At 43.3% G+C, this 23,107-nt stretch overlaps 1 protein-coding gene across 3 annotated transcripts in view; it reads left to right on the top strand.

The window, feature by feature from the left end:
* LOC122798297 (beta-Ala-His dipeptidase-like) overlaps positions 1–23,107 on the top strand; it is a 1,272,900-nt gene that overhangs the window by 833,266 nt on the left and 416,527 nt on the right. The gene's annotated exons all lie outside the window — the stretch shown is intronic.

Genomic DNA, 23,107 nt, shown 5'->3' with positions numbered 1-23,107 from the left:
GTAATTGACTCTCCGGCTGACACTGACATCCTCCAAAAGGTCCTTACTGAGACGGACACCTGGTGTCAAAGTCATAGCCTCAAGCTAAATGCCAAAAAATACATAGTCATCCCATTTGGGAAAAACAAAACACCCATGAATTACCACATAGGTGGCAGCCCCCTTAATACAGAAAAGGTAATAAGAGATTTGGGGACCCAGGTAGATAGTAATCTCTCCTTTGACAATCATATTGCCAAAGTAGTTAGGAAATACTTCTATGTGGCCCATCTAATTACTAAAGGGTTCGCATCTAGAAATAGAGGTTATAGTGCCTCTCTATGATGGGTACAATGCCCCATTTGGGATGTACCTCACAAGACACTTCCAACAGCTAGAAAGACCACAAAAGTACCTCACCAAGAGTATTACTGGCCTCAAAAATATGTCCTATGCAGCCCGACTGGAAAAACTCCGGCTGTACTCAGTGGCATATCGCTTACTCAGAGGTGATCTCTGCCTGACTTACAAAAGCCATGTCCAACTCAGAATTGATGGACATGTTCCACCTAAAGAAATCCAAGTCACTGCGAGCCACAGGCTCTAGTGAGCTAAACCTCTCCACAACAATAAATAGAACATGCTGGAGGGATAGATTCCTGTCACAGAGACTCCCCATGCTTTGGAACAAAATTCCAAATTACATCAGGCAGAGCCCCTCACTAACACTCTTCAAGAGAAATCTTGACGAGTGGATGGGTAACAGAAAATACACCCCTGGGATCACTTCATTGGCTCTGCTTGACAGAGGTTAATGGAGCGGCGAAAGCTGACACACTCTGGCTAAGCTTATAAATGCCCTTGGGCAGATAGCCTAGTATCTACCTATGAACCTATAAAATGCTTTCCACTGATATTTTGCCTTACAGTATTATTGCCTGGCACATACACGGATGCAGTATGCACATGATGGATAATAGGGCAAACAAATTATGCAATCCAGGATAGGAGGGTGGTGAATTATGGTGAGGTTTAGTAACACTGATGTAGAACGTGTTAAGTCTTCCAGGCTTCCCATTGCTTGCAAGACGTGAGCAATTTCCACCATAACTCAGATGTAAATTACTGTTCAAAGGTACTACTTAACCATAGTTGCATGCCATGGCTCAATTTTGATGTAGTATACCATGTTATTCAGCTTTTGGGCTTTTCTTACCCAAGCTACAGGGAGAGCTAAGTTTCACTGCTCAACAATTAGATGGCAGATGCGAGCAACAGGGAGAGTTCAGGTGCAGCCTGACAAGGGGTGCATAAATTCTAGTAGGGAGCAGGGAAAGGTTGGAAAACATATCTTACACTTTAAAACCCCAAGGCTATAAGGACATGTACCAGCCAACTTAGAGGAAAATGTGTTGGGGTGGGGTGTCTTTGGGTCCAACAGTGGTGCGACACAACCGGCTGTCAGAGCATGGGCATGCCTCTCAATCATTTTCTACAAGAAATGGGGACAAGGTCTAAATGTAGGGACACATTTTAAATGTTGCTAACTGTGAAAGTTGCTGAAATAGTAGGTCTTGCATTGGCAAGCATTTTCTGAAGGATATGAAGTCTGCAGGATGTGCTTGCTGATGCCAATGAATATTACTCGCCATACTGCTTAGATGCATAACATAGTGGCCATTATGACAGCAAAGCTGGGTGTTACAGTATTCTGCAAAAGCATTAACTGGGTCCATGCAGGTGGGATGGGGACCGAGTGGTAATAAGTCATGCTTTCAATATACACCTGGGGGGTGTGGGTATGTTGTGGAAGTATTTCTTCTGTGTTTTAGGTATCTTAACTAATGCAGCTGGGTGCATGTTGCACTGGGGATGCTTGTACTACAAAGCAGCTCAAGGGGAAAGCTGTCAGGTCCATTCTATTGGGGACTGGGGTTTTAGGTGAGTGCAGTGGCTGGGCAGTTGATCATTAGGGAAGATGTCTGACAGGGCTTAATATGGTCATTAAGAAGCATTGGTTATGTGTGTACTAAAAATGTAGTGTTTTCTCTTTCCTTCTGTAGGACAGCAGGTGCTGAGTGGACCTCGGTTGATGGCCAGAATGAAGGAGGCCCAAGAGGTGATGGAAGCTGTTGCAGTGGATGGCCCTGTAGCCAGAGTGGTGCACAATGAGACCACAAAGGGCAGTGCACAGAGAGCTGAGTGGCAAGGTAATAGATTCTGATGAGGGTGGATGCTCTGGTGGCTATAGTGGAGCACAATGAGGTCACAGGTAATCCTACTTATTTGGGTTCATTAAGGCACATCAGAGTACTGTGCTTTGGGGAGTGTGGGGGCAAGGAGGTAGAGGTAAGTTGGAGGCAGGGTAAAACACTGTTGGGGATCATTTATGGGGAGTGTGGGGTTCCCACAGGTGGAGTTGAGTCACAACAATCATAGGAGCATAGGAAGTATTAGGCTAACAGCTCTAAGGCTCTTACCAACTAGCCAAGTTCAACCCTCATGAGCAGATGAGTGGAACCATTGGGGTACAATTTAGTTACCCATCCAGTTGTTACTGTGTTTGTATGGGGGGAATCACTGGGGTACAGTTAGTTACCCATCCAGTTGTTGTTGTGTTTGTAGAGGGCCAATGACGTGTCTTGTTGACAGGACATTGGAGTTGGGTCCTAAGGTGTGGTATCATCGGGTTGACAAATCTGTCTCTCAAGTAGGTATTGGCAATGTCACATACCAGGTTAAGGTTTTAGAGAGAGTAGCATGAGGACCATGCCACTCATGTTTTGGGTGAATTTGTATGTAGGGTTTCAGGAAGCATTGTAGGTATTCAGGTGTGCTGGGGTAGTTTAGGCATGGGGTGTTTTGTCTACGTGGGAGCTAGAAGGCTTAAGCAAGACATGCTTTTGCAGAAGTAGGTCATGTTTTAATTCTTTACTAGATGCATAGGAACATCAGGGGAGAAAAGGTTTGAGGGAAAGGTCAGGGACAAGCAGCAGATTGAGGATGTTGTTCAGTTTTCACTAGGGTATTAGTGAGGACAATCATTAGGGAAAAGCAAGCCTGGGGGGGTAAGGTTAGTTTGAGTGCTGTGGCTAGGGTTCCACCCAGGGTTATTATTAGGAAGTAGTAAATTTGGGGATGTTTACGGTTAGGCAGGTTTTGAGGGGTTTCAAAGCAGTCAGCCCATTAATCAGAAGCATAGTATCGTGCTAGTGTTACCTTTTAGGTATGATATATTGCTGGAGTACTTCAGTGCCAGACATCATGGGTGAGTTTTCAGGAACTAGTTCATGGGGTACTCGGGTAAAGAAGAATACTTGTACTGTACAGTTTCCCAGAATGTCAAAATGTTGGCCTTATATTTTGAGCCAATTTTCATAAAATTGTATATCTGGGAGCTAGAGAGCATGTGACTTGAGGAGTAGATGCAGGTGGTACACCTGATTTGCTGGTGTTAAAGCACAGGGGAATGCTTTGGTTGCATTACTGGCCAAGTTATCAAGGCTCGGGCTGAAATGTCATTTGGGGGTAATGTTATATTGGCCAAGACCTTAATGGATTAATTGGAAGACTAATGAGTTTGTATACATGTGTTCAGCTTCACTGTGTTGGTTTTGGGAAAGAGGATTTTCACTCATTCTGGATGCATCGGTGGGCCATTGGATCTAGTGAGGGAGAATCCAAGAAAAAACAAATCTTTTGGCCATTTTTATATCTATTGGGCTAAAGGTGGCTGCAGTTAGTCTGAGCAGCATATAATTCATCTTGCATGGTTACAGGAAGCATTGTGGCCCCCTACAGTCTTTGTGGAACATTTGCAAGGTTGCGATGTGGGCATAATTCTGGAGTCAAAGTTGGAAGGATAACAAAAGATTGGTGATTTAAAGAGGATATTTCAAACTAAGGATGCGTGGTCTACTGTGGTTATTTTTGCTTTGGGGGAGGGTTCATCAGTTAAGTCAGCTGTTCAGACAACTGATAGCTTTGGCGAATTTTATTTTAGGCCTCTGGGAGGTTGATGACAGGGATACAGTCAGTTCAGAGAGTATGGCCTACACCAAATGATTTTGGTTTCACCTTAGGTATGGTTAGGTTTGTTTTGGAAGTTTTGTTGGAAATTTTGGAATGAAGGAGGGGAAACAGCCTGGTCAGACTGGTGGGCGGAGAAGAGGGACAGGCTTGTCCTTTCTCTGCCCTCCCTCTGGTGTTGGAGGTTCATTTCAATGAGTTGGGAAATGCAAATGAGAGGCTGGATGCTGCTTGACAAATATAAGTAAGCAAGCGGAGTTGAGGATGCTGCTTATTTGGTTGGATGGTTATTTCAATGAGTTGGGAAATTTGAGTGAGCGGTTGGACGCTGCTTGATAAGTAAAGTAAGCAAGTGGAGGTAAGGATGCTGCTTACTTGGTCAAGGTGAATGGGGGCATGCTGCCCTAATTTAAGTGATATATGGATGTTGGGTCAAGTGAGCGGTGGGATGCTGCTTGATAAGTAAATGTAAGCGAGCAGAGGTAAGGATGCCACTTACTTGGTCCAGGTGACCGGAGTCACGCTGCCTAAGTTAATGTTATATGGATGTTTATGCCATGATCTAAATGAAAATATTAGTTGGTCAATGAAGTTATATTTATGGAATTTTAATAAAGGTTGTCAAATGTCATTTGGTGTGATGTGTTTTATTGAAGGGGACCTGGACAAATACAGAATGTCACATCCCCTTCTCTGAGCTGTACAACCTTATATAAGTATGGGGGTGTGGGAAGGAAATCACATGAGCCTGCCCCCTGCACAAGAATGTAGTTTGCAAAGTTTCTGTCACTTTAGTTCTATGTTTTCATATGATCTTTCCCAAATAATGCACACATCCATGGTTATGGCTCCAAATGTATTAAGTTTATCTTTAGTCTAATTTTTTTTTGCATTTCATTATTTTTTTGCCTTCGTGGGATTATAGTTTTCAGTCGTTTTATACATAGCGTACTACATAATTTTGCTTTTCCCATTACATGAGCCATATGTGTAATATACCACGTTGCACCCACTTCATTCTCTCTAGTGCCATGCTCTCAGCATGTCTTCTGATGGCATGCAACAACTGTGCCATATAGGTACAATCAGCTATGCATTTTTATTACCAAGTGCTCATTGTGCACCTTGTACACATGCCACTATCTGTGGTACCGATCCACACTCTGCCACTCTTACAGTGGCATTATGTGTTATACATGTACAGATATTCTCTTCAGCAGGTACGTACGAGCCAACATGTGCTGTCAAATAATTTTAATTACTTATTATTTAATAACCGGTTAGGTGAGCCAAAAAGCTGACTCTTTTCAGTCATGACCTGGGCTCACTGAGCCAAATGAATACACTTTCTAGTACACAACAACTACTTGTACATTTACATTGCATTCTTAAAAAGGAAAAAAAAAAAACACTAACAAAAACATTTACTAAGCATAATGTTTTAGATATAGTACAATATTTACTATCTGTACATCTTGATGCAATTTCACGGTTTAAGCAAAGGAAATAATTACATTTAGAGAGTGGGCTTAATATACATCAATATCCTGATTGGAGAAAGAGAGTTCTCTAGCAGGCTATTAATGTACATGTAATTCCCACCGAAAAACGAGTCTGCCACTTCACGGCAGCATATCAAGCTGCCGTGGAGCTCGGACTAAGAAAACAAAATGGACGCCATTATTTTACACTTGGTAAACAGCGCTTTTGTTGTTTTGTGAGTGTAAAATGTAAACAAAAAAAAGGTGTGTATCTGTGTGTGTGTGTGTGTGTGTGTATGCATGCATGTCAGTGAAAGTGAGAGCGAGCAAGCCATTATTTTACACTCGCTAAGCAGCCGTTTTGCTGTTTAGCCAGTGTAAAAGAAAAAAATTAAAAAAAATAAAATAAAGCGTGTGTGTGAGAGTGTATGCATGTATGAGAGTAAGAGAGAGCGAGAGATCAATTGAGCAAAACAGAAACTTGTGTGTGTGTGTGTGTGTGTGTGTGTGTGTGTGTGTGTGTGTGTGTGTGTGTGTGTGTGCGTGTTTCTGTCTGAATGTGTGAGTGAATGCATGCACAAAAGCAGAGACACGTGTGTGTGTGTGTGTGTGTGTGTGTGTGTGTGTGTGTGTGTGTGTGTGTGTGTGTGTGTGCGTGTCAGCGAGAGAGAGAGAAAGTGAGTGAGTTAGTGAAGTGTGAAAGTGATCCAACGATCCCCTGGTAGCATGTGTGAGAGAGAGTGACGAGAGAATGATCTCTGCCAGCCCTTAGAGAATGGGCTCTCTGTAAAATTGTTATGCTTTACTTACTTGAGTATTTTTTAAGTTTTTTTATTTTTTAATATATTTTTGATGTAAAATGCTTCTTCCAATACCATTAATATACTACAGCAAGTATGAAACATTAGGTGGAGGAACTATTTTACATCAAAAGTATATTAAAAAAAATAAAATAGTACTTAAAATACATAAGTAAGTAAAATCCAATTTTACAGAGAGCCCATTCTCTAAGCACAATAATGCCCTCCAGGGTATGTGTTAATGTGTAAATTAATCCCCTTCCAGGGGTGTCGGGCATTATTGCTTGCTTAAAGCATTGCAATTAAAGTTGTACAACTATATTCTACCCATTGTTATAAATGTAAATGTTCCTTTAATGCATTTTTAAAAGCATCCACAGCTTTTTGGTTTCCTACTTCATTAGGTGGTCTGTTCCATATGTCTGGACCAACTTTGGAGAAGGTATTGTCACCTATAAAGATCTGAAAGAGAGACAGAATAGCATAAGGTTTTCTTCCTTGTTACTGTGTAGAGAAATGTTTTACTTTCTGGTGGGTAATTTCCTTCTTGAAGGAAGGCAGTACCCAAGATTCAAGATTTTGAAGAGGAGAGTACTGAGTAATAGTGCATTTAGGAAAAATAGGGATCCAGCTGAGTTGGGATCCAGCTGAGTCTTTAGAGCCTTACAGTGATCCTTTCTTAGGTCATATAACAGGACAAATCTTAAGGTTCTTGTTTCAAGAGCTTGCAGTTTGAGTTGTAGGCTGAGTGAAAGCATAGCAAAGGCAAATTGTACTGTGGTTTTGGAATAAAGTTGTTTTGGGAATGGCAGTTTGTGCTATGGGAGATGATAGTTGAGACATAGCTATGACAGTAGTGTAGCTGTAATTTTATTGGTGTGTGCTGTGAAGCCTACGCATGGGTCTAAGATACATCCTAGATATTTTTGTAATGTGACATTAAGGATGATGTTATTACTGGTGTCTGTAAGTACCAGAGGTTGTAAGGAAACTAGTTTATGATGACAGGAGAAGACCACGGCATACTTTGGGGCAGAGGTTGATAAGTAATTTATTTGAAGTGAACCAGTTGCAGAGATCCATGAACTTTGTCTACGGATCTATCTGTAGAGTGTTGAATGATTTATTTGAGTGAAGTAGTTGGATGTAATTTGCATGCAGGATAAGGTTCACTGAAGTAAGATCTAAGCAGCTGTCATTAATAGAGGGCATATTACTGGGCTTTGTAAGACCCCCCCCCAGAATTTAGGAATGCTGAAGATGGCAGGGCATTATCAAAATTAACTTGAATGGTTCTTTTCATTAGATTTTTTAAAACTACTTGAGTACATTGTTACCAAAATTAAGCCTGGCCAGTTTGTTTAGAAGAACTAAATGCCTAACTGTCTCAAATGCCCTAGTAATACCTATGTAATACCTATTAAGACCCCAGGTGAGATAAATCCTTCATTCGGAGTGCTATATATGATATCAGTAGCTAAGATTAAGACATGAATTGTGCTAAATGCATTACAAAACCTGTGATGCTCACAACTAAGTAGTCCATAGCTATGTATATTCTTAAACATCTGTTTTTGCAATAGTTTCTCAAATATCTTAGTATGTGATATGGGTTGGATAAAGAACTGTAATCAGTGAGATTGGAAGAGGTTGAACAGTTAGGTACTTATGATAGAATGCTTAGATGCTGAGGGCAAAAGTCCAGTGGATAGAAAAAGACTGAATAAATGTGTTAGGGCTTCAGCTATTTTTTCAGCTTCAAGTCTAAGAAAAGTAGGATGAAGTTTGTTAAATCTGGCTCCTCTTGAGTTTACTTTAAGTAACAGTAACTGGGTTGCTTCCTAAGCATACAAATGCACTTGGTGTGTGTGTGTGTGTGTGTGTTTCAGTACTTTTACACACTATATAGCCAAATGGTATATCAACCAACCTGCACATTTCTGTATTTCCAAAATACTGTCCACATGCATATATGGTATGTATGTGGGTCAGGAACATGCCCAAATGTGTAGTTACATACATAGACACATTTATACCTATGTTGCTGTGCCAGTGGCATGTTCACTTTCTCCATAAGTCACACATATTTTTGTTACTACAAATTGCAGTGTTCCCTGCACAATGTGCCTCAACTGATGTTATGAGTATAATAACATACACGCCTCATCCAGTCACTTGCCACTGCCATACATAATGCTTTTAAGGCATGAGAGACCTCTGATAAACATTTCAGTGGTAATCATGTGTACACTGTAGCAATATGGCAGTGCTGCACATTCAGATCTGGCTTTCTTGTTATAAATTACACTTGTGTTTCTACATATGTAAAATGTGTAAATGTCATACTTTTATGCACAGATTGTATATACATTTGCAGCATATGAGTGAGTGAATGCTTCAGCTCCCTGTTTTCTTAATCATGCAGCTATAGTGTGTTAGTTTGTTTCATCTGTGTTATATTTTGTAGAGAAGTGGGAGGTGAAGGTGCTGAATCAGACCACTGACAGTCCAAACTAGAATGGTTGGTTGCTGCAGTCTGCTAGACAGTGAAGCAGACAGTATTGCATGTAATGAAGCCCTTACATCATAACATAGGCAAGATACATCAACATAGAAAGCATGTTAGAGATATTACCAACCAAGCAAGACAATAAATATTTAAACTCTAGTAGGAAGTCTAGATGTAAGCATGTTGCTTAAACAAGCCTCAGTTAATGTTTTAATTAGCCATCATTAAAATAAACATCCCCTGGATTTACTAATCTTCCGTGCAGGACTAGCTTAGTCCTGCACGGAAGCGAACGTTTAGGAGCAGGATGGCAGTGCGCCATGCATATTAATGAAGGTGAGCTGCCTGAGCTCCTAATCTTACATGGAGCATGTAAGAGTGCAGGGGGCGTGTCTGAGAGCAGAGCTCTCAGAATCTATATGCCCCTACAATGAAGAACAGCAGAAAGGCCAAAAGAATGAGCAAGACCACTCATAGGTGTCCGCATACCCCCAGCAATATCACCCCACATGTACAACAGCAATAGTAAATACAAAGGAAATAAACATACCATTATTTCTTTTATGAATCCGATTAAAGCTAACCGTAGGTGCGTGGGTTTGCCCATCGGTTAGCTATGGTTAATGCAGCTTAAATGGCTGAAGTGGATAACAAGGAAGATATATGCAAATGAAGCAGTATAGCAATAGTGTAGTGGGCAGAGCATTCACCTTACGAGCAGTCATGTCCCACTGTAGCATATTCCATTTTCCATGTCAAATCACGTTATGACCAATATTTTAGTTGCATAACCTACTAAATAACATATATTTGTGAACTGGAGTACTGCATTAAATGCAGATGTGAGGTGTCAGTGTCATAATGTTGCAAAGTCCACAGATAATCACATGTGCCCCATACAGTATATGTACACAGGAATCATGGATACAAATGGAAGGTAAAATGTGTAATGAATGATAACCCCATACAGCTTCCAAATCCCCTCCTTCCCAAGAACCATTAGATATTACTGTCTAAATCAGTGCAGTTGTAAGTGGGAGTAAGCACTAGTAAGCAAGTATAAGCACCAATAAGCAGTAGTAAGCATATTTAAGCACTAGTAACTGAGTTTAAGCCTGTTTGCATGGGGGTAAGCAATGTGCACACAGGTTAAGCAATACTGAAGCTAACTCTCTGTAAGCATATTTAACTGAAGGTTACCATTGCTTAACCTCGCGCAAACCCACGCAAACCCACTTACAAGTGCTCAAAAGTGCATTAATCACTCTGTATCCAATGGACCTTGTTCTGCCCAGCAACAAAATGAACATCCCTTGCAGGTCTTGAACCCAGGACCCTGTACACTAAAGTCACAACACTTAACCACTACACCATGACCACTGTGAAGACAGCTGTTGTTTTTACCAATATAGCTGTCAATACACATATTGAGTAGTATTGAACAATTGCCTTTACTTCCACAATTGTGTAGTACGTGTTATTAATATGGCTGTTGCATCACATATGTTGTTTTATCATAATGTACACATAGCAGATACATATGTTGAGATACATCTGGGAGGGTATACACAACTGTGAGGTTTACACATGACAGGAATATGGATATATACATTTAATAGGTTGATATATGTCGACATGTACATACATATGTATACTCATACATATGTCTGTATACACATCTGTATAGTGCAACATATATATGGCCATGTGTACATCTCTTTGTATGTATGTATATAGATATATATATATATATATATATACACACACATATATATATATATATATATATATATATATATATATATATGTATGTATATATAGATATATGTATATATAGTTATATATGTATGCACATCCTGTGTGTACAGATATGCCTATTTATGTAGGTATATATGTAGACATCTATAACTATATGTGCCTACATATCTGTTCTGATATACCTATTGCTGTCAATATATATGTAGATATCCATACGTATATGTGCATATGTATCTCAGGTACCTGTCAAATCTTTGAACGCTCAAAATTTCGAACGTTGCATGGTCGAGACCAAACGTTCGAAATTTTGAGTGCTCGAAGATAGACTTTCAGTGGCACCGTATGGTGCAGATAGGGAGAATTTCCCTTTTCTGCACTGAAGTGCAGTCTCGGAATTGGTATATTAACGTTGGGAGGGTGCAGGGGGGCTTGCCCCCTTGCCTACACTGTTAAAGTGTTTTTTTTTTCTGTGTTTTCTTTTCTTTTTTATGTTTGAACATCCAAATGTTGAACATTTGGTCTTGACCATGTAATGTTTGACATTTTGGATGTTCGAACATTTAACATAGACCCTGTATCTCTATCTGTATATGTGTAGACATATATTGCTCTGTGTATGTATATATCTGAGTGCTTATATGTATATACATGTACATATACATATCCATCTATGTATGTCGATATGTATATGTGTATATATATCTATATAGATATATGGATAATTATATGTACATATATGTTCACCATATGTCCTAAAATGGAGTGGAGCCCTACCTCAGCCCCAATAGTCCCAACCTCTTAGTGCAAGGGGATGTCAAGTATGTATTGCAGGTATATCTGTAGACTATTGCTACATAGTAGGGATTGTCTTCACAGACATGGTGTGTGTGGGAGGTCCATCCACTTTTAACATGTGCACCATTGACTACTGACAGACATCCTAAGGACATCATAGTACAGTACCACTGCTAGCACAGTAATGCTCCTGTGGACTACAGCAGAGATATGGCTAATATATGTGGACAGTCTGGCACACTCTGGTCAGTCCAGAGGTATACACAGAGCCCCTTAGTGCAAGATATGTGGACCAAGCCAGACAATGTGGATGTTAACAGCCATGTAGATGGGTATATCATGTAAATACTGGTACACATCTGCCCCATAGGTTATGCATTCACACACCCCTGTCTGTCCTGACACATAACCACTGGTACAGATGTGCCATGGCCACATACTACCCACTAGTTAGTGACATATATCTGTACAGCATCCCACTGTGTTGTCTGACATACATGACTGTTATGGTGGCACAGCAGCAGTACATCTGGCAAGTATCTGGACATGACATCTCACTGGGTAAGTACACTAAGCTGCTAGGCATGTAATAAATCACTGTGCAAGCTACAGGCAGACTACCTCAACACTGGCCTACATTTCCTATGGGAGAATACACATGTATCTGCATATATAGCAGGCTGTACAGGCATGTCACAGCACAGAGTAACAGACAGCTGTGTGAAAGTGCATAACCACAACCAATGTGAACACAGCCACAGCCACATATGGTAAGCTAGTGTAATATTACAGTATATGGACTATCTGATCAACACCATCCTCATATGTGCCACTCACACACTAGCCCTACATATACTGGACCACTACACAGTGTGGTCTGATGCCTGTCTGTGGTATGGGACATGTGTGTTTGGCCCTACAAACATGTAAGCTGATAGGGTAACATACAGTGGAGCAGCATGTAACATCAGATATAATAGGACCAAGAACAGTGACATCTACCACAGTCTGTACACAGGCCAGGGTACATATTCACAATACACACACTGTTGACAATCACCATAAGTACACAGACCTCAGTACTGTACACACAACCACAGAATGGCCAGGTTATATCCTCAAATATAACCACTACTATACATAATGTGTAGCAGTCTGATATCTCACTAGCTTATCAGATATGATGTCAATAAATGTGGTGTACAGAACATATGCACCTCTTACTGCATGACATATGTACAAAGGTTGACAGAGTTGTGGCTGGAGGCACAAACACAGGGCCAGTATTGACATGTTGCTGTGATAACCTCATACATTCTGTTGTAACAGGGTTTGTTGCAACATATGTCCTATGAGGGATATGAAGTCAGTAACTCTCACGGCTGTCACCATCTACTGACTGCAATCCTCAAACTACCTGCTGCAGTTCACAGATACGTGCTCTGTGGATAACACAAGAAACAAAAGTCACCACACACTGCCCAGTCTACAGATGACCCTACAGATGGGTGTTTCCTCATAAACATCGCACTGACATGACAGGTATTAAAACATATAGGACAGCCATATCCACACACACCCTGTTAAACCAACACTATTCCAAATGCAGTATAGTAGCACTTATAGTCTGTAGTCAAGTCAGGCACATCCCCCTCCTGTGTGTTGGCCTGTTTCCACAGTGTATGTTATTAGAGGTAAATCCCCAATCCATCTGTGATGTTGTTTGCCAAACAACAGATCTAGTTCCTGCTCACAGTGAATGAAAAGGCCCAACACCAACATGATGTTCCTAGATATTGGAGTGTGTTTCCATGCAATTGGCTATGGGAATGTTACCACAGCTGTTTCACATGCAATCAGCTAGAGGAGGGCTGTAATTCGTGCAGAGGCCATCAGCTGATCATGAACATCATTTACAATACACATGCTGCTGCCTAAGCAAAGCAGGTGTAAGTCTCCACATCCATCACAGAGGGAGTGAGAGAGGCAGACAGAGGCAAAGATAAGTCAGGGAGGGGTGGGAGAGTAAAACTTAAGCATGTTTGTGTCGCACACCTACCAGTACAGGGTATCAAACCCCTGACTGACTATGTATTGCTATCACATGTCTATGCAGTTATTGGGTGCACCACATATGTTGCATGTTGAGGAGCCCTCCAAACATATATGTGATGGTGAGTGACATCTGCAACAGTGATATGGTAGCTATACAGTAGGTGTAGTACACATGCCTGTCTGCATGAACAGGTGTCAGCGTCAAAACAGCCACACTCTCTCAGGGATCCACACACATTGACACACTTGGTAGGGTCAGGAATAAAACTCATCACTAGTTAGATTGCCACAACACAGTACTGTGCAGGTATCACATGCACCACAGGGTTATACAGAGGTTATATGGGCAAAGGGTATGTGGTGGTATCTGACATCAGACAGCATGTTTCAGTATGCCAATGGGGGTTGTAGTGAGTGTGAATGTGTTCATAGGCATCAAACACCACACACACAGGCAAAGGGTGCCAGTACTGACATGCATGGGTGCATTGCCTCACTGGTGTGTAGTGGTTGACTGTGCCAGATGGCTATACAAGGCTAGGTGATGAGTATACCTTGGCATCAGGCCACATAACAATAGTCTGCAGTGTGGCTCAGGGGTGTAGTGTCTGGATTTGCCCAAGCACGTGGGTATTGTATTCACCATCCAGTCACCTGGGTAACTATTGTGTGTGGCCATTGCTGTGCATTGCTTGCCATGTATGTGTTCCCTTAGTCCATGACATGGATGGTGTCTGGGATGTGCACACATCTCACATGCATATACAGTGACATGTGGAACTGTACCTGGGGTGTTTGGCCCATGTTGTGTACACAGATTGTTATTATCAGATGTGCCAGTCCTGGCCTCATGTGGCGGGAACTGTTAATGGGCAGCAGGTTGACCCTGCACCTACATTGATAGCATGATACAGGTATTCCCTGGTGTCAGTGGCATCTGTCCATACAGGGCATGTGTTTCAGGCATGGTATGTCCTTTGTGGGTCACATTTTATGGCACCACAGGTGTTGCAGGTGTCCAGTGGGGAACATAGGGAAGGTGCACTGTTTGCATGTACATGCCTATTGGACTAATGAACAGAGTGCCATGCCCTCTGTAGCCCACTGCAATCACACCGTGGTTACTTTCAGTGGGCAATATGCAGGGTACTACCAACATAGCGGTTGTTGCCTAGGCAAGTGTGTGTGTGTGTGTGTGTATGAGACATGGGTTGAGAGTGTTCTCTGGGTAATACAAGGGTTGCTAACTTTGTTCGCCTGGCCTTGATGTCACATGTAGGGGTATGGATTTGCACCCCAGCCTCTCGGCTATTTCACATCTGCTATCCCTGTATGATGGACATTGTGACATATACTAGGTCCACCATATAAGAAATTTGCAAAACCTGCTCCACAATGAGTCCAGTTGTTACACACTCACAGCCACCTCCACACAGGATATGAATGACAAACACAGACACACACACACCTGCCTGCCATGTCTGGGATTTGAACTCCTACCTAACTAGTTTATTACACTACAGCACTATGCAGGTATAGGACTTGCCACAGGGATTACTGGAGTACTCCTTCCCCAAAGGTGTATTTCACAGTGAATGACAACAGCAGGATTGCCAAAGTATGGCATTTGAATTGTAGTGAGTGTGACTAGCATAAAAAACATTGCTCCCTACACAGACATCGAAACATGCACACAAACATCCACACCTGCCATGTGTGGGAATAGAACCCCTACCAGAGTTCTATATCACACCACAGCATTATGCTGTTGTAGGACATGCCACGGGGATTATTGGAGTACTCCTTCCCCAAAGGTGTCTTTCACAGTGAATGACATCAGCAGGATTGCCAAAGTAGGACATTTGAATTGTAGTGAGTGTGACTAGCATAAAAAGCATTGATCCCTACACAGACATAGAAACACACACACACAAACATCCACACCTGTCATGTGTGGGAATCAAACCCCTACCAGAGTTCTATACCACACTACAGAATTACGCTGTTATAGGACGTGCCACGGGGATTACTGGAGTACTCCTTCCCCAAAGGTGTATTTCACAGTGAATGACATCAGCAGGCTTGCCAAAGTAGGACATTTGATTTGTAGTCAGTGTGAGTAGCCTAAAAAGCATTGTTCTCTACACAGAGACCCACACCCACACACACACCCACACACCCACCCACAAACACACACACACACACAGACACACACACACACACACACACACACACACACAATTGCCATGTCTGGGATTAGAACTCCTACCTAACTAGTTTATCACACTGCAGAAGTACACAGTTATGGGACGCACCACGGAGATTACTGGGCTACACATTTTTGAAAGGTGTATTTCACTGTGAATGATATCAGCAGCTTGCCAAAGTAGGGCATTTGAATTGTAGTGAGTGTGACTAGCCTAAAAAGCATTGCTCTCTACACAGGGACACACACACACACACACACACACACACACACACACACACACACACACACACACACACACACACACACAAAATTGTCACATCTGGGATTAGAACTCTTACCTAACTAGTTTATCACATTACAGCAGTACACAGTTATAGGACACGCCATGGAGATTACTGGGCTACACCTTTCCCAAAGGTGTATTTCACAGTGAATGACATCAGCAGCATTGCCAAAGTAGGGCATTTGAATTGTAGTGAGTGTGACTAGCCTAAAAAGCATTGCTCTCCACACAGAGACACACACACACACATACACACACACACACACACACACACACACACACACACACACACACACACACACTCACTCACTGTTGCCATGTCTGAGATTAGAACTCCTACCTAACTAGTTTATCACACTACAGCAGTACGCAGTTATTGGACACACCACAGAGATTACTGTGTTGCACCTTTCCTAAAGGTGTATTTCAAAGTGGATGACCTCAGTAGGCTTGTCATAGTAAGGCTATGGGGAGGGCAGTGTGTGTGCATGGGCCATAACCCATTCATCTAGAGGTTGACACACCACATGCGGGCACACTCAGGGTTATATTCCACATGTACGTGTATACAGCTGCTAGATGACTACTTCCTTGTACAGTCATGTTGCACAGCTAGCACTTGCACCACATAGTCAGGATACTGGTGGCTAATGTCTACAGTGAGTGACATTTACACCTCATGTGGTTGTAGCTATTTGGCTGCGTGCTGGGTGAGATGGGCCTCATAATGGATGTCTCCTTGTCACAGTCACTCTCTTCCACACATCTGTGTACATCTACTTTTGACTTTTTATAGTGTGTTGTCCTTGGATATATGTCTGTATTCCTATATACTGTGTGTGCAAAGCATGACTGGTGCATACTGAGCAGTGTATACACTAACATCTGCAACTTCCAGATATGTATGGTCCACTGTTGTTTGCAGACATGGGCTTCATTTGTTTAAGTGTGTGAGCATGCCCAGTATGCCCCTCTGTATTGAATGTTAAGATTGATTCCAGGTAGTTTGTACTTCAGTGCTGACGTCTGTGTTGTACACCTGCAGGTAGCAAACTGTTTCTGCAGGGTATCCGTCGATCATTTGGCAATATGGGGACAAACTGTGCAGGGGATAGTGTGTACTGTAGGTGATTGTGCCTGTGCTGCTTCAGCTACATAGTACTGCTGTCAGCAGAGATATTCAGACATGTGTACTGTTAGACACTGTGATATTTTCTGTCCTCATATACTGTCAGGTGGACATTCTTGCACACAGTGATCTCTTGGGGGACAAGGGTGACTGCAGCTGTGTCCAGTATTGTGGGCAGACACCTACATATTCATGGTAAGTTATGCCATTCTGGACGGGGAGCTGCAGACACTTGCTGCTGGGTCTGTGTATCCTGGTTCCTATGGCGTGATCAAAAATTGTAAACGGCGAATGCATATTGAGCGAACCCAATTGGTTGAAACATCACGTGCGTAACACGGAAATCGCCGTAGGGAATATTTTCCCTTTACTTCAATGCAGTGCTATCTCGGAGCAGGAATATTTAAGTGGCGGGGGTGTGGGGTTGCAGGGGGGCTTGCTCCCCAGGCCTACAGCATTTAGGTAAGTATAGTTTCTTATTTTTATTTTTTTATTATATTTTCGAAATTTCAAACATCGCTCATATGGTGTCAACCATATGGTGTTCGATGTTTGAAATTTTTGAAAATATAATATAGACCCTGTGTATCCGGTTCAGCACCTTGGTATAGTGCTGGCAGAGGATCCCATACTTGTATATCCATCGACATGACAATATGGCCTTATCTTGCTGTGGCAAAGCCTCACAGCTGTACACATTCGCACAGGTTACCCAGAGGCAGGGGCCATGAGTCAGGACATTACCCCTATTGTGGTATACAGGCAGGTATGTAGCCACCCATTTATGTGTTTGCAGCCAGGGATAGTGTGTGTACACATCATTGTGTTGGACCTTGCACATTCCATGCTGCTCATGCTCCCACACCCCCACTGTTATTCTATCCTTTTCCATACATTATGCATACATTCTCTGATACTTTCCCTAAGGTTATTACCTCATCACAGCTGTGTGTTGGTGTTGGTCCACAGTTCATGCAGTGGGACATGGTGGACATGTTACTGTGGTTTGTCCACATGGCCTTGCACATGGCTTATGTGGAGTGTGTTATGTTGTTATTTGGGTGTCCATGACATAACATGCATTGGCAGTACGTGTGAGACACAGGCCTTTGGCAGAGGCCTGTGGGCCATTAGGTGTTGATGCGGGCCAGATGTGGCAGGCCGTTGCATTCTGTCAGTCCAACAGTCTCAGACCACCATACAGTATATTCCCCTGGGGTGACAGGGTAGGTATGCTAGGTGTTCATGCCAATACCTTCTATCAGTCTTGATCAGGTGGTGTGGATGCTGGCAGGGTGCTACCTATGGCTAGGGACACACCTGCATGGGACACCTGCACTGCATGCTGCATTCTTTTGCTATTGCCATATACAGGTGGGGTCATATTGTACCCATTCCCCACAGCAGGGATATGACCAGAGGGGTACCTGTGGGTGGTGTTTGCGTGAGCTGGTTGCATGTGTGCTATGGACATTACTTGCATCTGACACACAGATATGCATGGGGCATTCCAGTTATGCTGGCATGTGCAGGTACATCAGCTGTTTCCCAATGCATCAGTCCTACCTCCTTTGTGATCTGCAAGTGTTCGGGCAGACAACACCGGTATCCCCTACTACAGGACCAGATAATGTGATGCATACCTGTATTTACAATTCCAAGGGTGTCTCCATTTCACAGTGACACAATATATACTGTATGTCTGGGGTACTTTCCCTGTGTACTGCTTGTATATCTAGCCCAACAGCCATGCCATGTCAGTCTTTCAGATGGTGACACATATTACCACCATACATTTACAATGGCTTATTGCTAGCATGTGTTATACTGGTTGGAATTGTCTTTGGCACTGCAGTTGTGAGGACTTTTCCCTGTCATCAGCAGTAGTGGGCAATGGCCACTTGGTCCTACCTCAACATGCATACATACTGACCACTCTCACACAATTTGAAACACACACCAACCTAATACACACATACCTGCATATTGTGCAAATGCCACAACCTATCCTGCTACCTTGGCCACCTCTGGGCATCTGCGCTCCACTGGTATTATACCTACACATACATGTTGCTACATTTCTACATAGGGCTGTGGGGGGACACCTGACTGTTACAACGTGTGTACATCGGATTGGGGGGCACACCAGACCATTACTACATTTCTAAATAGGTTTGGGGGCACACCTGACTGTTACTACATTTCTAAGTTGGGTTGGGGGGAGCACACCTGACTGTTTCTACATTCCTACACAGGATTGGGGGAGGAGGGCACACCTGACTTTTTCTACATTTCTACACAGGATTGGGGGGCACACCTGACTGTTTATACATTTCTACACAGGATTGGGGGGCATACCTAACTGTTTATACATTTCTACACAGGATTGGGGGGCACACCTGACTGTTTCTCATTTCTACATAGGATGGGGGCACACCTGACACTTGTACACATTTGCTGTGACTGTACTGGGATGTCAGGTACGTCATTTCATTATGTATTCTAACCTATCATGCTGACTAGAGGCATATCAGTGTACTACAAGTCTTAACTTTGATTGACCTACATATTAGTTTCTGACTTCCTACCCTTCAGAACTAACATCCCACTGCCTGACCTGCTGTAGTATGTCTGTGTAGGCCTGGGGGGGGTTACCCATAGGCATCATTCAGAGGCCATAGCACAGCCTTTATTTGTGTTTGTCTACATCTGTCCTGCTGGCTGAGACTGTTGTTGGGTATGTGAACCTCTCTGACTGGCATGTGTGAGTCATATGGACGCACAAATGGCCCAGCACATTTCCTGCAGTGGGTTTTGTCACCCTGTGTAGTACTGGCTACTATGGTGACACCAGTATTTGTTACAGATCTCATGGTGCCACTATAGGTGTCTACTATCTGCTGGCATAACATTCAGTCACCCGATTCCCTTGCATGCTCACATCCATACCATAGATACAGGTAACAACACATTCCACTCCATTCAGCAATTGGTAGGTTGAGTGACTTACCTTGTGGGTGTCCCAGTATAGAGGGTGGTGCTGCAGGGCTGCCTATGTTGGATGCACATAATACACTCCCTACACATGGTTGAGCACAGGTAGTGTCATGTTTGGCATCCCTTTTACTGTATGTGCGAGGCAGAGAGAGGTGTCATTCTCTGGGTCCCTCCTGTGTCAGTGTATGTGCTACGCATTGCCTCTTTGCCAAGGCCAGGGCATATTGGGCATGCCTCCTTCTGCCTACTGGGGCAGGCTCAGGTTGTTCCTCCTCTTGTCACTCTGTGCCTGTGCAGGCCTTGGGAATGGTGGAGGGCTGTGTGGCCCTGCCCCCCGCTGTTCCTGCTGCAGCTGTTTCCACAGGATCATATTGTGTAGCATGGCACATACGATGACAATTTGGGTACATGTAGCTTGTGAGTACTGCAAGGCTCCACCGGATGTGTCCAGGCACCAGAACTGTGACTTCAGCATCCCAAACACACTCTCTATTATAATTCTGGTCTGTGCCTGTGCCTCATTATAGAATTCTTGTTCAGGTGTGTGTGCATTTTTAATGGGTGTCATCAGCCACTGCTCCAGTGCATAACCAGCACCCCCCACTAGGTGACCGTAAGGGATGTCCCCATTGGCAAATCTCAGAAGCGTCAGATACCAGATGTGGGAATCATGATAGCTTCCAAGGCAGCCAGCACACACATTCTTTGATGTGTATGTGCATCCAGTCTATAGCACCCACTACCTCAGGGTATTCTGCTATTTGGTGGAACAGTTGCATATTGCTGGCCAACGCCTCACGGGTGTTGGGGAAATATACGTGCTCACCGGTATATGCTGACATGGCATCCAGGAACTGGTGGAGTACCCTGGATGCTAATGCGTGTGAGATCCCCATCATATCCCCAGTTGGCCTTTGGATGGTACCTGTAGATAGTATTTTTAGGCCTACACATACCTTGGTATCCACTGGGATGGGTTCCCCTCTGTTAGTTCTGTGTGTGTCCGGCTTGGCCGACACAGCTCAATAATTTGCTGTTAGAGGTCCCTGTCCACCCTATAGTGCTCCACTATCTCCAGCTCATGTAGCCCCTGGTAGGTTACCCTGGGTCTGTATACTCTTCTCCGTCTCCTCACTGTGGGTTGGTTGACAGCATTCACATTGTCACCATCCTCAGCCTCTTCCACATGTTGTTGTAGGATAGCAATTGCAGCCCCTATCATTTTGTTGTTTTGTTTGTTAAAACTTCCCCGCTTGTATGTGTAGAGTATGGGAAAAACCATAGGGAGAGGTGTTTGCATAGTTTATAGTAATGTACTGGGCTGGGCTGGGCTGCTGCCTATGTAATTGGCTGATTCTGATACATTTCACCTGCCAGCTATGCTAGTTCTCCTAGATTACCTTCCTACTGCTGTTTTCCCTTCCCATTGCCTTCCTGTTTAAGCCCGGGAGTATGCCGCGCAAACACAGTGCTCAAATCTGCACAGAGCTGCTATTTCCTGGTTTACTTTTTTTTCCCTTTAAAACCTGGTGTGCAGTGCACACACCCACTTAGGCAATGTAAAGAGTGCTAGGTAGCCTCAGATACACCCCCTTGCTTAGCTGTGCTAAGCTAGGAGCAAACCTGAGCCACAGGGCTCCAATCAGCTTACAGTATGCCTGACACCCCCTCTATGATGTCAGCTAACTCCTAGGCTTGCACCAAGGTATTCCTGCACTTACACTGTTGGGAGCTGACTTGCATGCAGGGGAACTCTGGGATTCACTATCATTCCTCTCATTTGCATAGGATTGCCTGCTAATGCATAGTTACATGTCCCACACTGAGCCTCCCCCCTTAGCAACCACTATTCACTGGTCATGTTGTCTTCTGCCTGCCATTGAGTATAATGGCAAAATAGTGATTTGTGATTCTGTGTCTAACAGAACTATTTTCAAACTATCTGGAAATATACAGAGCTAAGTATATTTTTTGGTTCTTCAGAACTGTGTACTGTAAATTGTTAGTGGACTAATTTTATTCAGAGTTGTGCACTGTTATTTTTGATTCACTGTATAGTTTTTCAGATCTCTGCTGAAAGTGTTTTGTCCCACCCACCCTCTCTATCTCTGGTTTGTTGTTTAAATTTGGTGGCTTTTTCAGTTGCCCGCCCCACTGTAGATTTGATCTGGGACACTCCCCCCAATCCCATCTGTTTACCACATTCCACCTAATATACTCCTTCTGCACTTGTTTTTAGTCATTTTTAATTTAATTGCATTTTTTAAACTGTGTTTGGTTCAAAACAAAACACGTGCAACACATATCTCACAAAGCCAGTGTGCTGAACAGTCACAGCCCTTAAGACTAAACAACACACCTGATACACTTGTAATAGGTGACTCTATCGTCAGGCACACTGACGTCCCTCTCACCAGGCTGAACAAGGAGAGGGTCACGGTGAGCAGCCTGTCGGGCGCTAGGATCCGCCACATAACACAAGCACTCAGGTCACTCCAAGGCAAGTACAAATATGACTCAGTCATTGTCCATGCTGGTGTGAATGACCTGAGACGTACCTCCCTGGACTACATGAAAAGAGACATAGAGGAGCTCTCTGAGCATGTAGCCCAGGCCGGTATGACCCTGACCTTGAGTAGCATCTTACCCTCACCAAGAATGATGCCACAATATGAAGACAAGATGATCAATTTCAACAATTGGCTTAAGTACTGGTGTCATTCAAAGGGGATCCAATGCCTGTCAGCTTGGGATGATATGCTCGACAAGCCACAATGCTTCGCTAGGGTCGTCTTGCACCTGTCACCCCTGTGCTTTCGGATATTGGCAAAGTCTCTTGCTACCCCATGGTGCCTTTTTAGGCAAGGCTCAAAAGACAAACCCACCTCCATAGGTATCACAAGGGATAAGAAACTAAGAGTAATGCTACTCCACGCCAGAAGTCTAAACCTCAAGATGCATGCACTCGAAACTCTCCTTAGCATGGAGAACATCGATATCTGTGCAGTAACAGAAACCTGGTTCAGGGCTCCCGAGAGCACCCCAGCACTACCAGGTTATACCTCATACCATGCTTTTCGGCC

This window comes from Protopterus annectens, chromosome 3.part1, assembly GCF_019279795.1.
Source record: "Protopterus annectens isolate FY-2018-M chromosome 3.part1, PAN1.0, whole genome shotgun sequence".
NCBI lineage: Eukaryota > Metazoa > Chordata > Ceratodontiformes > Protopteridae > Protopterus > Protopterus annectens.
This window is presented reverse-complemented; position numbering and strand designations above follow the sequence as displayed.